Source organism: Pleurodeles waltl, chromosome 6 (genome assembly GCF_031143425.1).
Source record: "Pleurodeles waltl isolate 20211129_DDA chromosome 6, aPleWal1.hap1.20221129, whole genome shotgun sequence".
Taxonomy (NCBI): Eukaryota; Metazoa; Chordata; class Amphibia; order Caudata; family Salamandridae; genus Pleurodeles; species Pleurodeles waltl.
Genome location: NC_090445.1, coordinates 1,040,296,977 through 1,040,314,484, shown reverse-complemented (window position 1 = coordinate 1,040,314,484; position 17,508 = coordinate 1,040,296,977).

Below are 17,508 nucleotides of genomic sequence, written 5' to 3'. Positions count from 1 at the left end.
CCTCTCTTTTTCTTTGTCTACAATAATGTAGGTGCACTGGTCTCTCTAATGTCCTTTTCCTTTCCTTCCTCTTTGGCCTGTTCCTTTTCCCTTTTCTTCTCTTGCTCCTCGGCTAGGCTCCTTTTTTTATACTCCTTACATCCGGTTCTCACAATTATTTTCCCTCTGGTTTCTTACTCCTCTCCCCCTCCTTTCCCCGTGCTCTTAGTGCGGTGCCCGTGATTTTTTTCCCTTCTCCTCCCGCCTCCCGCCTCCCGCTCCTTTCTCCCTGTCCCGCAATCCCGTACCTGGTTTGGCCACGCTTCTCCAGAAGCGTGGCGGTTCACTTCCCGGGGCCAGCGGTCCTCGTCTCTGCAACGGGTCTCCACGGTTCTGGATCCCAGCTCCGGTTCGTTCTCCAGAAGAGGAGTTTTGGTGTTTTCTGGGTCCGTCGTCCTTCGTTCTCGTCCTCCCGTCGGCTCCCTCGATCTCCAGCTCTGGATCCCTTCATCCTCCCGTGAAAGGGAGGAAACCTCCTTTTGACCATGTCAGGTTCCCGCGGCTTCGGCAGGGTGCTAATGGGAAGGGTTTCTCCCCGGGAGGCTTCCGTGCTGCCAGGGGCAGAGACAGCACAAGTCAGACTGGTGTGCGGGTCGGACTGGTTCGACCCGTCACACAAGGTTTCATTGATTTTTGTACATTGTATCTTGTTGTGACATGATGATTACATTAAACTGATACTACCTGGGGGTGATGTACTATTAGATGTGATGTTGCTGAGGTGTACAGGGTGATGTAAGTGGAATGTAAAGAATGTGATGACCCTACCTCACTTCCCCTTTGCCACAGTCACCTCTCCCCCAGCCCCTGTCAGTTCTGCTTCCCTCAGTGTGGAGGCTATTGACCTCCTGAGGTCTAGCTCTGTGGGTCATTCGACCATTGGGAATGCCATCCAGGGACTGGCAACTCAGATGCAACAAAGTAATGCATTCCTGGAGGGGATTCAAAGTGTACTGGCTGGCCTACAGAGATCATTTCAGGCTCTGGCCTCCACACTGATGGCAGCCAGTCACCCTTTATCTACCATCCCCCCTCCATCTTCCTCTTCCCGATCCAAATCCCCCCTTCCCTGAACCGGGCGAAGCACACAAACAGACAAATATGCATCCACCTCAACAGCCAAGGGTATCACAGACAAACCAAAGTACCACAATACACACCACCGCCATACACACAAGCAACATACACATGTACGCACAGCAACAGTCACAACCTGCCCTGACATCCCCAATACTCCCAGCATCACAGACACCACACCTGACACACCTGCAGACAACACACCAACATTCACATATCCAGCCACCACACCCATCCTATATGCAGACAGCACCTCAGCAGACCCACAGACATCTACCCCAGTCAGCACACCCGCTAACACCACAACCACTGACACACCTACATGTAGCACATCCACCATACCTGCAGTCACAACCCCAACAAACAGCCACCCACCCACCATGACATCCCCCTCTACCTCTACTCCCCTCAGCCGGAGACACATAAATCCCCCCACACACCCATTCAACAGACACCCACCACCCACAAGCATACCTCCCACAAACATTCACCCAAGACATCCACACCAACACCTCATACAAGCACTCCCTCTTCCTCCACACTCAAACCCTTTTGTTATGACTACCTGTGTGTCTAGAAAGCTTTCCTCTTGAAGTTTGACCTTTTCCCTACTCCTCCCCTGTGACATCCCTAAACATTTAGTTTCCCTTCTCAATGCAATCCCTTTCACCTCCAAGGCCATCCCTACCCCTGCCAGTACCAATGCCCCTCCTCCACCAATAAGTCAGTCCCTCCCAAGAAGGTCCAACCCTCTCTCAAGATTAAATCTAAACCTCCCCTCCCAAGCCAAAGCCCAAACCCCCTCCAAGCTTAAGTCTAAACACCCTCTGCCCAGTCACCCCACGGATCTTCCCTGAGATGCCTACCTGCCCCCTTGATGCCCTTACCTGTGGCAGTCAGGAATCGAGTTGGGGCACCATATAGTGCTTTTGGTACACTGTTTGTTTATATATTGGACTGGTCAATGGTCTTGGACTATTGTATTTGAAATTTATAACAATATATTCAGACCAAGCAGTTGTTTGTTTACTGGTTACATCTTCGTCCTGCTTTTCCTTTCCTAGGTTAGAGTTGTTCCTGGGTGACATTGTTTGTGTGTGAGTATTTGTGTGTGTGTGTGGTGCTTGTGCTTCCCTTATTGCTTGGGTCAATTGTGAGGGTGTGTGTAGTGCTGTTGTCACCCAGGGATAGGGTATGTGTTGTGTGATGGCCATGTGCATGTAGCAGACATGTTGTAGTGATGGTATTGTGTGGTGTTTGTGTTGACATGTGTTTGTTGTTGTGGTGTGTGTCTTTGGTTGCTTTGACTGTGTGAGTGTGCACGTATTGTGCATAGTGTGATGGTCATGGTATGCTGTGTGTGTGATGTGTGTTAATTGCTAAGTTGTATGATTGTATAATTGTATGTGTTCATTCCCTGTTAGTTGTACATTGTGTTCTATGTGTGGTGCGTCCCTAGCATTGTCAGTTGTGAATGCTTGACAATTTGTTTATGATGTTGTGGTTGTGGTGTTGTTGTGACGTGTTTGTATATTATGTGGGATTGAGTGAGAATGAGCATGTGCTGTATTGTCGTGCATGAGAGTGTGTTCTTGACGTGTAGTGTGTGTGTGCTGGCTGCAGTGTGTGTGCTGTGTATGTGTAGGTGTCTTTGTTGTAGTTGTATGTGAGTGTTCATGTCTGTGTACTGTTATGTGTGAGTGTTGCCCTCACTCCCCCTTCCCTCTGATATGTTATGTGACTGTACAGAATTTTACAATATACAACTGCTACAGGTGAGTGTCTGTACTTAAGGCTGATGTACCTCACTGCCGGCAAAGAATTTGTTGCGTTTGGCAAGCAGGAGCAGCAGGATGACATCTAGATCTGGTTCCATGACGGCTCCAGATGAGTGTGGCTTCCTGACAGTGAGTGTCTCCTTTCATACAGTTCGTTTCTGCCTGGGATTCTGTGGTGGTTTGACCGCGGCAGAAATCTTGGAGGTGTGCAGTCTCCTAATAGGTCAGATGGAAACATGGTCTCTGCTAGCCTGCTGGTGGCTCCAGTTGTCTGCTGCGGTCTGACCACACTGGGGGTGCCGGTGGTGCTTTGGCTGTGTTCCGCTGGGATCACTACCATGATCGTAATTTGGCGGTCTTCTCTGACAGCCTATTGGCGGTCTGATCACCACCACCAACATGGTGGTCACAGGACCACCAAATTCATAATGAGGCCATAAGTCTCTTTAGTTTACACAATATTCTATGATGCGACACGACACGCAACTCAACTTAACTGTACAACACACCAATCCCCTGTATAACACTTCACTCCACTCTATGAGACCCACTCTATAACAGTCCAGTCCACTCTGTGGCACTCCATGCCATTCAACTTTATGGCACACCACTCTACCCTGCAACATGCCACTACACGCTCTACACTACTACACTCTATTCCACTCCACTGTAAGTCACTCCAGTCTATGCCACTTCACTGTATTCCACTTCACTCTAGGCCATTACACTTTATCTCACACCATTCTACAATATTCTATTGTACAGCACTCTACTCTATGCTACTCTACTCTACACTAGTCCACTCTACACCACCCTACTCTTCACTATTACACCGTACACCAGAAATCAAAATGTTTCCTACCTCTCAATGCTCAAAAGGGAGTGATACCTTTGTCTTTGTTGTGAGTATAGAATAGCTCTCTCAATGTCTTCAACATCCATGCATCTCAAAGATGCTCCTTGTACACACTCAACAACCACTCTATTGATCTCTCAACAAGTCTCTTGCCTTTGAGTGATACAAACTACACAACTTGTGCTTAATACCAGCACCAATCAAAAACTCCATCATGTCTTTAGAAACAAACTGAACTCCATTGTCTGAACAGAAATTCATAAGGAAAGTCTTCTCTTTTCAAAAGCATCTGTAAGAAAAGTAATAACACTCTTTCCCATACAAATCTAACCTCCAATGAAATAAAGACATAATCCACTATAACAATAGCATATGTCAGCTGTACAGTAAGACGATGAAAAGGTCCAAACTATGGCAATCCTTTCCCACACATACCTAGGAGCATCTATTTCTGTCAAAGGCTGTACTCTTGTCTTAAGACCCTTGTCATTTTTCAAACAATTTCTACACTTGGATACCCAATCTTCAACATCCCTGTCCATTCCAGGCCACCAATATTGAATTTTTAGTAATTTCTTCTATGATGTAATGCTCAAATGCCTTCATGACTGAGAGTTAACAACTTATTTCTGACACTAAAAGGCAGAATCAACTTTTCTACATGAAAACGAAAACCATCGTTCATGGCTAACTCATCCTGAAATTTGCAGGAAGTTTGCAATTCCAAAGACAGATTTTTCTCCCTCCACTATCCAGCAGTAACAAATGTTTTCAACTTTCTTCCAGATAGTATCTTTATTCATAACATCTCTCAATTCCTATTCATAAACACTCCCCACATTGGATCAACACATTTTAGCAACCAAACATTCAACATCCTCCTCATCATCTCCATCATCAACAAACATGCATCCAACTGATTCTTGAGAAACCAGAAGATGTAATAAACAGTATGCCATCTTGTTTTTCACCACAGCAATGTGAAACACTTAAAGATGATATTCGCTAAGCTTAAAATTGAGCCTGACCAATCTAGCTGTAGCCCTGCTTATGGTAACATTCAAACCATTTACAAAGAATTAACGGTTTCCATTCTGAGGCCAAACTGAGTTCCCCAAACATTGGATTTAACTGTTTTCATAGGCCATATGCAGCCCAACATCTCATGTTCTAACATTGAATACAATCTCTCTTGTAGCTTCAAGTCACATGAAGAAAAAATCATTGTGTTTTTCTGACTTCCATTCTTTTGCTTGAAAATCGCTCATGTACCAGCATTGCTAGCATCCATGATACATTTTTTTTCATGGTACAAAAGGATTTAGCAAAGGATTATTACTATGTTCTCTCTTAATGTTATCAAAAGTTCCTTGCTGTGTAACATCCCAGACAGACTTAGCATTGTTTCAGCAAACATAACAATGGCTCAGCAATGGTAGCAAAAATTTGAATAAACTTTGCATAAACCTCACACATGCCCATAAAAGTGTGCAACTCATCTCGATATCTAGACTTAACCACCTCCACAATGACTTTCAGCAATCCTGGCCTAGGTGCAATTCCCTTGCATGAGACTACATGTCCTAAATATCCAACTTCTTTCACTCCAAAAACATATTTCTCCTTACTCAGCCTTAAACCTTTTATAGCCATCTTCTTCAACATAAAAACCAACCAATGACTGTGCTCAGTCTCATCCTTTCCATGAAATAAAACATCATCTTGGAAACCGATATACCTGAGATTCAGCTCAGTCACCCTTCAACAAGTAGTTGCTGCTGATGCTAATCTACCATCCAGAGTAACAAAAATTGTAAGGTGTCTACATTCTGTACAAAGAATGAGCTGATAATCAAATTTTGACAAACCAGAAGTCCTACTTGAAGACATAATCAACCCATCTATTTTCGGAAGCGCATGACCATCTATCCGTATGGCTTTCTTTAAACTCCTCACTTATCTATAAATATCTTCGGTTCATTTTTTTTCTTCTGAGCTACCACAATTGGCGATGATCACAAAGAGGAATCAGTCAGCTAAATGACACTGTCATAACCAAAATTCTTCAAATGTTCATCCATCTCAATCAATCAATCATAATACTTGTAAAGCACGACTAGTCAGCCACTAGAGTCTCATGCTACATACATGTCAATTGTCTCAGAACTACATTGTTCCCTAGAAACAATTATCAAAATGAATTTCCAGATGTTTGACAGCTTGCTCATACTAATCCAGCTCTTCTTCTTTTTCTTCATCCTCTCCTATCTTGGGTAAATGATAAAAAAATGTTTTACCCCTCCACCCCTAAGGAATGCTCTCAAATCCATCTCTTTCGCTCAAACCTGAATTCCAAACCATCAATGGCTCCAAGACAAGCGTTGTATGCCCTGAGCCATTCTTTGTATCTGATAGGTGGTTCATCAGGGAGTTGGAAAAAGGGAGGAGGTGGCGTAATGTCCTTCATGTTATTATTACTTTTAAAAAAAAGAATGAGATTCCTAAATAAATGTAATAAAGAAAATGGGATATTGTTCCACACAAGCCCATCAAAATGAACAGACACTCCCAAACAGTTGATAAATCTATCAATTCAACAGTGATACACTGTAGAGAGTGTGCATGTCAATACTGTTGACAGTAAACTCCAGAATAAAACTATTTGCAGTCCGTATGGTGTGTGTATCCCTATTGCAGCCCAATCTACAATGGCCACAAAATTAGATGTTACACAATTAAAAATCAGTAACACTTCTTCTGGCGTGTCGCTCATCACAGATCAAACTGAATAGGTTGTACACTAATCTATTATGCCCAGTGATCTACGTATCACTGTGAATTGTGGTGGACCAAATCAAAATGGCCACCATAGACACAATGACACATGTTGAAATAAAAAAAAAATGGTGTGCACATCATTGTAAACTATATGGCAGACCAAACCAAAATGGCTGCCCGTGAACGCAATAGCACTCATTAAAAACACTCCTTTGAGGCAGGGCAGTCTCCAGCCCACAACCCTGTAACGTTGATAAGCAGCACAAGATTAATATGCCATTGCTCTCCTGCATAGCTGGTAGGCAAATGGCAGTAACTCTGCGCTATCCAAGCTCCATACGGACTTCATGAGAAACCCATTCAAAGACAATTAAACATGGATTCAGACCAACAGCTCATCAGCAGTGATGCAAGCTCAAAACACAGCAAGGTAGGACAGAGAAGAGTTTAATCCAAAGCAAGTAAAATATAAGTAAAAAAGAAGACAGTGAACGAAGCAATTCTAATGACTGTTCCCGACCATCCCCCATATGCTCCCACGAGCTCAGCTCACAAGCATTCTGCAATAGAACTCTTGTGAGTTGAACACAAATAGTATAGATACTGAACCCAAACCATACTTGCCTCTTTTGCTGGAAGAGTTAAGAAACATAAATTGTTAAGAAAGCACTCTCCCCCCAATTTGGTTGACATGGAATTGAAAGTCAATAGTATTTTGTAATCAATGTGGCAGCCAAATTTTGAAGAACTTTTTTTAATACAGCGCACTTTCCTAAATGTATTTATGATATAATAGCTAGGACTTGATTGCTTAGTAAACAAGCTTTGGGGAAGTCCATGAATCTTATTTAGGGCATTTTTAAAGGAGTAATTTGTCAACAGTAGTTATTAAACTGAGGTAAGAACAATAGGAAGTGCTTGACTGTGTGGTCAATAGACATTACATCTTGCTATTTGTGCAGTTAGTAGTTTCACAATGCAAGTTGGAGTACCATAATATGTTGCTGGAGATTCCTTGAGTCAGAAATATGTGTAGGCTGCCATTAATAGAGGTCTTTTGGGTTAGACAGAAACACTTGCAATACTAAGCTGCTGAATTATAACTAGCGATGCCACAGGCTTGGTTTCTGACCCTTCTACCTCAAGATACCAGAGAATTATGAAAAGGTCTCTGGAACTGGGGAGGAACAATAGCAAAACTTTTCGACTGCACCTTTATCTTGCACAGGAAGGCCAAAGAGAGAAGGTGTTTGCAATATGCACATCTACATATTGTCTTTGACTCCATTTTTGCATGGCCAAATATATATTCCAGTGATGCGTTACAAAGGCTATAGTCATTGTTGAGGCTATGAATGCATCTCCTGTTTGTTTGTCTTGGAAGACAATACCCTAGTATTGGAAAGGCACTACCAGTCACTTGTAACTTCAATTTATTTTTATTTTTTTCTGTACAGGGAACAGTTACCTTGCCTTATGGAAGCATGCTAAAGGCAAATTAGTTCCCTGACTTCAGTAGTGGAAGGACAAACCAATCCAATCAAAGAACACGGTGAACCCAAAATGCTCTAATGACAAGAAAGTCACTGAATCAGAACAATAAAACTGAATTTGCAGAGAACGATATCTGATCAGGAGTAAGGGGCACTCACACTATTGTGTTAAAGTATTGGTTGCAGGTGAAGCTATCTGTAGGAAGACTGGAAAATGCAAGGTAATGTTTTATACTACAGAACTGTCAGCTTATGTAAAATGAAGGGCCATATATAGTATACTTCACACAACATAATACAGCAAGACATCTTGCTCCGTTGCACTGCGTAAAAAGGAGAGGGAAGAAATGTGCCCTGTCTATCAAGATATGGTGCAATCCTGCTCTCTGCCTGCACTGGTACAAACATTGCTGCCTAGCGCCAACACATGACGCAAAGGTGCCTGTGTTACAGGCATGATTGTTTTGTGCATTCCTAGCCCTCCTAGTATTGATAAATCTGGGAATGCCTCAGAATCCATGGGTGGAGGCATGGGAAGGCCCACGCTCCACCTATGTAATGCCTCATTGGGGCCGAGTAATGCAAAGACTTTCACTGCCATGCATTACTCCAGATTTTTCAAGCCAGGCAGGGCTTGCATGGTGCGCGGGTGATGCACAACCCTTAATAAATATGACCAGAAGATCTTCACATCTTTTTAGGCTCTCAGTCAGAGTGGCCTAGTACTGCTGTTGTTGAGGAGTGAGATGTTGGCTATAACTTGATTACAAGTGCTGTGGTTTTACTGCACCCAACCCGTGTGGATGGAGAAATCCAACCGGTCATTACTGCAGTACTCTTTGCTTGAAAGAATGTATGTATGTATAGAGTATTTGTAAAGCGCATTCCGGCCCGGGGGCATCGAAGCGCTAACTAGGGTGAGGCAACAATGTCTGTAGAGAGAAAAGTACCAGCTATCAAGGGAACAGCCAGGTCTTAAGCCGTTTCCTGAAGATAAGGTAATTGTGCTCTTTTCTGAGATCCAACAGGAGAGAATTCCAAATCCTAGCAGCAGCGATAGTGAAAGCTTTATCCCCCCACTTCACCTTCTTGGTGCGGGGAACTTGAATTTGAAAGGTGCTGGCAGAACGCAGCAGTCGTGTAGATCGGTGCCACTGTAGTTTAGTAGTCAGATACTTGGGACCAATCCCGTGCGTGGCTTTGTGAGAGATGCAGAGAGCCTTAAAAGAAATCCGTTGGGCTATTGGAAGCCAATGTAGAATCCTAAGGCTCTCCTTAATGGAGGATGATTGTGGCAAATTCAATATTAATCTAGCAGCTGTGTTCTGCATCAGCTGCAGTTTTTTATGTGATCCTTTGTCCACGTTAAGCAAGAGGGTGTTGCCATAGTCCAATCTGGACAGGACCAGGGCCAGGGTAGCAGTAATTCTCCATTCTTTTAATATATAGGGGAACATTTTCTTCAATTTCCTCAGAATCGACATACAGGATTTAATGGTCTGGTTGACCTGAGGTTGAAAAGATAAGTGGTCGTCAAAGAGAAGTCCTAGATTCCTTGAAGTGGAACCAGGTAATGGCAAAGTGCCACACTCTTTAGGCCACCAGTTAAGGGACCAATGTGCCCTACTTATCCCAAAGCAGAGAACCTCGGTCTTATCACAGTTCAATTTTAGCCAGTTGGCCTTCCTCCAGCTGCTTCCCGCCAACATGTAAGCATTAAAACGGGCCACAACTACCTCCACGTCTTTATTGATAGGAATGATAATTTGAGTGTCATCTGAGTATGAGGTTGGCATGAAGCCAAATGAGCGTATTAATTCTGCCAGAGGGGCCACATAAACATTAAATAAAGTAGGGCTAAGTGATGAACCCTGAGGAACACCACAGGGCAGAAGGTAAGAGGGGGATCTAAAATCTCCACTGCTTACCGTAGACCACCTGTTAGTGAGAAAGGACTCAAAAAGCTTCAGGCCTGGTCCCTGATACCTACTTGGTGTAGACGTTCCAGCAGAATATGGGGGGCAATGGTGTCAAATGCTGCAGATAGGTCCAGCAGGACCAGGAAAACACCCTGTCCCTCATCGGCCAGCCTCCAAATAGTGTCAGATGAGGAGAAGAGAGCAGATTCCGAACTATGGGACTTCCGAAATCCATGTTGAGAAATGTCAAAACCCTCTGAATCTGAGAAGAAATTTACCAATTCTCTGTTGATGTATTTTTCAAACATTTTAGCCAGAAAAGGAAGCAAAGCTATGGGGCGAAGATTGGTTAAATCATCATGTTTTCCAGTTTCCTTCTTTTTTAGTGGAATAATAGTAGTTTCTTTCCAAGCAGAGGGATAGATGCTGGAAGTGAGGACTTCCTGGAATATGGGGACCAACGCAGATGCCACCAACTCCGGAACCAGTTGCAGAATAGCCGGAGGGCAGGGGTCTAACGGGGACCCAGATTTGCATTCATAAAGCAGCTTACCAATTATATCTTGGGATGGCATGTTGAACTTGGAAAGTAACCTACAATTATCAGATATGGCTGTAGGTGGAACAGAGGGGAACAATGCCGTAGGGAGAGAATGCCCCTGAGTCTTATCTAAAATAAAGCTGGAGTAAATATAAAAAACATTGCTTTCAAAGAATTCTGCTATTTTGTTGCAAAAATCTTGAGAGTTTTCCAGCTTGGACGTGCAAGGGTGGGTGGTGAGGGCATTAATAAGTCTGAATAACTCTCTAGAGAAATTGGCAGCTTTCTAATTTTTAGCGTAAATAGTCTGATTTAGCTGTAAAGCAAGCCTCCTTATAACAACTTAAGGCTAATTTTAAATGAAGTTTCTCCTGGATTAAGTCTCCAGCGATGCTCCTGTTGTCTGTATTTCCTCTGGAGTACTTTAAGGTCCTTAGAGAACCAGGGTTGGCTGGGTTTGTTTCCCATGCATGGTGCATGTACCTTCTGAGGGGCTAATGAATTAATCGCCACAGTAATTCCCTGGTTAAAACGGGCCAGTGGTGGTAGAACAGACATCTTAGGATCCTTCCAACTGCATTTTAGTGCCGTTTCCAGGGGTTTAGCTTTAATACTTTTCCATTGTCTTATTAATTTATTCGGGGGTGTATGTGTGGGAAAAGACTGTTTTTTTATGAAATTGAAAGTCAGAAGTGTATGATCCGTCCACTTTAACAGAATAGTTATAAGCTTTAATTCTTCCTCAGGACGGGTAAAAATTCCGTCAAGGGTGTGGCTAGCTACATGAGTAGCCGGTCCTTCCTTTAAAACCCAGTCTAAGGAGGCCATAGGATTAAGGAATTCAGTAACCAGCGGGTTACTACTGTCATCAAAATGAATGTTGAAATCCCCTAATGTAATCGCTTTAGGGGCCATAACAAATGGTTCCAACAAGTCTGTGCCTTCCAAAAGAAACTTAGGGAGGGGACCAGGAGGACGGTAGATTAAAAGCCCTTCTGAGACTAAAGAATTGCCATAAAAAAGTTTAAAAACCATTGTTTCACGTGCCACAGAAGTGGTGCTCCTAGCAGTCCAAATGCAGGTAAGATTAGACCTACAGATAATGGCTAATCCCCCTCCTCTGCCCGTTGTCCTATCTGATCTATAATACAAATAACCTGCGGGGGAGGCCTCAATGAAGTCCGGGTCCGGGCCTAGAACAGGTTTCAGTTATAAAAAGGCAATCAATATTGAGGGTGGAGATAAGTTCACTAATTTCGAATTTATGCTTGGGAAGGGATCTGGCGTTAATAAGAGAAAAGGACCCCCTTTCCCTAGTGCCCCTTGTACCCCTACGATTAGCATTATCAATCTTATTCCCAATGCTCCACATGCTCCACATTTAGAGTTTACATGTGGTCATTTTTTAGTGGTAACTCCAATTGCTGCATGGTTGTACTACTTTCTAAGGTGACCTGTAGAGCACCAAATTCTGATCTCTGGTAATACAGGAACCCACAGTTAGTGATATGCACGGCATGGGTAACATTGGGTGTGCTATTAATACCTGTGAATTCCGAATACTCTTAATAGACGCTTTTGTTTGATTATGCTAATTAGTCATATTAAATAGGCAACCAGTCTAGGTCAGAAATAAGAAAACTGATGAGGGCGGAAAGCGTGTACAGAAAATGAGGAAAAACACGAATTGTAATGCATTGATTGAAAGTTACAAAACCAATCATTTCATGAATCGGGATTTACTTTGTAAATGATCAGTAGTGAGTAGTAAATATTAAAAACATGTTTAATTAACATCTACATCTTCTTAGTAAAAGTTATTTTCACGTCCTTCTGTTTCCCTAGATGATCGAGCGAATTCAGCAGTAATTTGAATAAACTTTCCAATTAAACATTCTTCGGAGTAATACATCTCCATAATTCAGCACGTGGACGTGCTGTAAGTTTAACAGCATACCTTGAAAGGCTCTGTTTTTCTTACATGTGTATATTTTTTATTTATTTCCAACTCAAGTAGGCAGAGAAATTAACCGAAAGTGTGTTCCCTTTAAAATTGAAAGGCATTTTGTTGTAAAGACTCTTAGGCCTATTGGCCTCAATAACTGATTCCAATGCAACATAACCTGCTTGACTAAAAAGATGAGATAACTTCATTAGAGCCCACCAAGGTCTGGACATGAGAAGGCCTATGTTTAACAACTTTCTTAACTAGTTAGAAAGACGCGTTCTAGGGCTTGATTCTGGGGTGTTCAAACACCACCAGTGGCAATACCACTATTAAACTGGGTGCATTATTACTATGGTGGTTGTTCTGACATTTGTGGAATGGGCATACGCTGATGTTGACCAGTATGACTGCAGATGTTTGCCATAGTAGTATTGCGAGGGTGATATGGGGACTAATGCAAGAACAGAAAATGGGCCCCGTGTAGTCCGGGTGAGCAATAAACATCTGCCAAAATTGAGGTGCAGCCACCCTTATATTCTTACCCTTGTTGTCAGTGCACTTGCTGTACTAATGCTGGCTACAGAACTCCAAGTTCTAGATTCTCCCTGCCCTTCCCTCTTTTCTTCCTATCACAATTTTTCCATTATCTCCATCCTTTCTTCCTCTCTCCTTATAACTTGCTCAGTGTCACTTCCCCTCGTACTCCTCCTTCTCTCTCATTTTATCTTTCCCAGTCCCTGTCAACCCTCTCTTTTCTCTCTTTTCCTTCTTTCCATTCTTCCTAATTTCTCTCATATCCTCTCTCTTCTCTTTGCATTTTACCTTTCTCTTCCCAACCCTTCAATTCATCTACCCAATCAATCTTCTTATTCTCTTCAACATAGATATAATTAATTTGCTTATCTTTCTAGTTTTTAACTCCTTTCGCATGTTCCTTCCCTGACAGCCTTATTTCAGGTGCCTTTCATCTACTCTTCACCAACTTATCATATCTGTATATCTTCAACCTTTCTGTCAATTTCTCCCCGTCTTTCTAGTCATCACGCTATTCTTCTCTTAATTCCTTTTTTCTCTCGTCTTCACGTCTTTCTTATCCGCTATTCTATTCTCTCTAAGTCCTTCACATTGTTGGAGTGCACACATTATTAATAACAATTGTAACATTGAAATATAATATGAAATAACATGTATTAAAAGGTCTAATTTAAATCATGTATTAATGAATAAAAACGTATAACTGATATGGTGGATCCTATAAACAACAAGTATTAAGATAAAATATAATATCTAGCAAAAATGTATTGTGTTTAGTAATAGTTAAATGTACTGAAAAATGAATATTAATATGTACTAAAAGGATAAATAGTTCAAATATTATGAAATAGTTTATTCTTCATGTTTAAGCATTGGGTTTAAAGGCCTCACATTTTCCAGAGGCATTGTTTTAAAAGTGTAACTTCTGAAAAATGATGTTTCTCGAAGCTTCCTCTGTGACTTGCTTACTGTGGTAAAGCTATGTTCGTCTGTTGTAACATTTGTTTGTCTTCCTGGGATGAGATAATGTGTACCCAGGAGCAATAGTCTTCGGTGCTCATGTATAACCTGCAACAATTTTATACTACTGCAGAAACTGGTGACTGGGGGCAGAGAAGAAAGAGCCAATCGTTGATGCAGAAAATGAAGAAAGATATTTCTGAAATGTTTATCAGAAGTTATTAACTGAACACCCCATAGTCTGATCAATCGAAACTTAGCTAGTTGCTTTCTAGGGTTTTAATATAAAAAAGTTCAGGTAATGTAAGCTCAGTTATTTTTGTATTCTTCTTTAATGATGTGTTGTGTCTTTAGCTTTCCTAAATTGACGGTTCAGATACAATATGGCCAAACATTACTGAACTGTGTTCCTGTGCATGTCCTGTTTGAGTGAAGACCGAAGGTGCCATACTGATGAAGACGTTGCTGCTTGCGAATCCATTCAGGAGTGGTATAACCAAATGTGTATTTGTCTTTCTTACACATTTTGATGTTTTCTCTCTCTTTAGAAAATCCAACCATAATTTTTGGTTAGCGCCGTAGTCAGATGTATTTCAAATTAATTTTTGACTTCTTTTCTTTTTGTATGAAGACCAAACATGCTTACCGAATTGGATTGATAGTTAAGGATACCAAAATCTAAATGTAACTGTTTCATATAATTTGATTGTGAACAATTGAGCTGCATTAACTAAATGTATCCATTTCTATCATTCATCAGTTATTGTTGTTATTCTGCATGGTGGTTCTTGAATGTTTAATGATAAATATTTTGTCTAAGTTAAGATTCTTTCAAAGATTTGGTCAGCCTGTACTGTTTATGTACTTATATCATCTGGTCTTGCATTTGATTTAAGAGATCTTAGCATTGTTAATCTAAAGGCCAATACATGTTTGAGCTTTATTAAGCTGGTGTGGTGATTTATGGCCACATAGGTCATGGTGCATATAAATTACTGACTCCAAAATTGAAAATGATGTTTATTGATTTCATATTGTTAATGTTGATTGCTAAGACATTATCACACTCTTTTCTGAATTCAAAGATTTGTTTCGACCTCTAAGTGTAATTGATGGTTACCCTATATGTGTCACCTTATAAATGAAATATCTAAAGAAATATAAGTCTGGACACACCCAGGCATTATGTTTAAATCATTCAGAGTTGGCAGTTTACAATCTAATTGTGGTCTTACAAAAGAAGAAGCTCAGCATAAGTATTACCACTTTTACATATTAGTCCACCTATTTTCTTTAGACCAATCCCTTTTGTGTGATTCCAAATTGATAGGTCCGTGTGTTGTAATCTAGGCTGTGTAGAACGATGAAACTTCAATGTTCCAAGTTATGCTTAAGAGGTACTATGGTGACAGTAGAACGTGGAAAAGATAGTTGGAGCTGATGATGGAGAGGACTGGAGGCTTGGCTGAATTGTGCACTGTACATTGGTGCAATTAAAAGAAGATTTTACCCTGAACTGTGTCTGAGGACCTTCTTAACACTGGTGACGAGGGAGCCTGTGAAAGGCAGGATTTCCACCAACACCTCTCAATACAAAAACCTAAGTGAACCTGATTTAAGGAACTGCAAGTGAAAGACTTTAGTGACAGGTTGGAGCTCCGGTATTTGTGAGTAATAGTGGCTGTGATTATAGACTTAAGCTTAAAAGCTAATTCAGCCCTTTTATGTCCACTTGAGCTGCCATATGTGTGCTTAAACACTGCTACCTTACTTGAAGGAAGGAAGCGTTACCCAGCGTATTTTACCACTGCCTATGAGAGCACCATATTGTAATAAGCAAACACGCATCATTGATATCTATGGAAAGGTCAGAGTTATTCACTGTTTCTGAATTGAGCGTGCATTCACTGTTATTGTGAATACACCTTCCTAATTGAGTGTAATCACAACAGGAATGTTCACCGTGTTGTCTGTAGCAGTTAAAGTGTCATGCAGCACCAACCTTACTTCAAAGGCCGCATTCTTAGCTGTCAAGTGCACCACGTGACCTCTGACCTTCACTCCCTGTGCAGCATGTCAGAGGAAGCATTGTTTGAAGGAGACTGGTGTAAGAGGCTCCAACATAAGGTGTTGGTTTGCATCCTTTGTGGGCACTAAGAACGCTGTGCCGTTGTAATTTAGAGGGCAGCGAGATGCCCTCTCACTGTCTGGCTTGCTGTTAGAGTCAAGAAGAAGCAATGTCATTGCTGCCTGAGAACGCTCTGCTTGTGCAGTTTAGAGGGCAGTGACACGCGTTTGCCATAGGAGCCAAAGAGGAGCAAAGTTATCACTATAACTTCAAGTGATGTGACCTGCACACAAGGATCCTTGAAGCTAGAACGGTTAACTATTGGGTGTCTAATGGAAAAGGCTTTCCTGATTTGCCTAGTGCTGTCCTACAATATCTGAAGAAACAACAGTACCTTTACAACAAGGAGAAACCTTGAAACTATGGCCCTCATTACAACCCTGGCGGTCGGTGTCAAAGCGGCGGCAATACCGCAAATAGTCCGGTGGTCAAAAAAATGGAATCACGACCATGGCAGAAACCGCCAACATAGACAGCCACTTTAACACTCTGACTGCCACGGCGGTAGAAACAAACACCGTGGCGGTAACCGCCAACAGACAGGCGGAAGGCAGAGTACCGCCCATTGTATTTCAAGATGGCTATCCGCCACCTTTTCCGGGGCGGAACCAACGCAAACAAAACACGGCAGAAACAGTACACAGAAAGGAAAACACTCACCTCTCCACACCCCACGAGGAACCAGAACGTCATGGAGCCCGAATTGCAGATACTGCTGATGCTGGTCTTCCTTCTCTTCTATAAAAGCACCAAAGGCGGCGGCGACAACCACAGTGAGTACTGCACCTACAACACAGGGGAGGGGGGAGGGAAAGAGAGTGACACACACATGCAACAAGCAACATCCCCACCCTCACCCACAACACCATACACACAAACACATGCAGCAACATTACAGTTACACTCCCCCCACCCCATGGAAGAACGCAAGGACAAAAGGAAATGGCTTGAACAAATGTAATCATATGAAATCTCATTATCAAAGTTCAAAATCCAGTATATACAATTATGTACACCAACTACACAAGTCTGGATAGTGCACAAATCATTGTCCGTGGACCACTGGGCCCCAAATGCATGGGTGAAGCCCACACTAGGGGGCATATTTATACTCTGTTTGCGCCGGATTTGCGTAGTTTTTTTTTACGCAAATCCGACGCAAAGCTAACTCCATATTTATACTTTGGCGTTAGACCCGTCTAGCGCCAAAGATCTTGGAGTTTGCGTCATTTTTTTGCGTGGACACCTACCTTGCGTTAATGATATGCAAGGTAGGCGTTCCCTTCTAAAAAATGACTCTAAGGCATGTGCGCCTTATTTAAACTCCCGTGCAAAAATGACGCACAGGAGTGGGCGGGCCTGAAAAAATGACGTCCAGCCATTTTTGCGTCATTTTTTAACGCCTGGTCAGGGCAGGCGTTAAGGGACCTGTGGGCTCGGAAGGAGCCCAGAGGTGC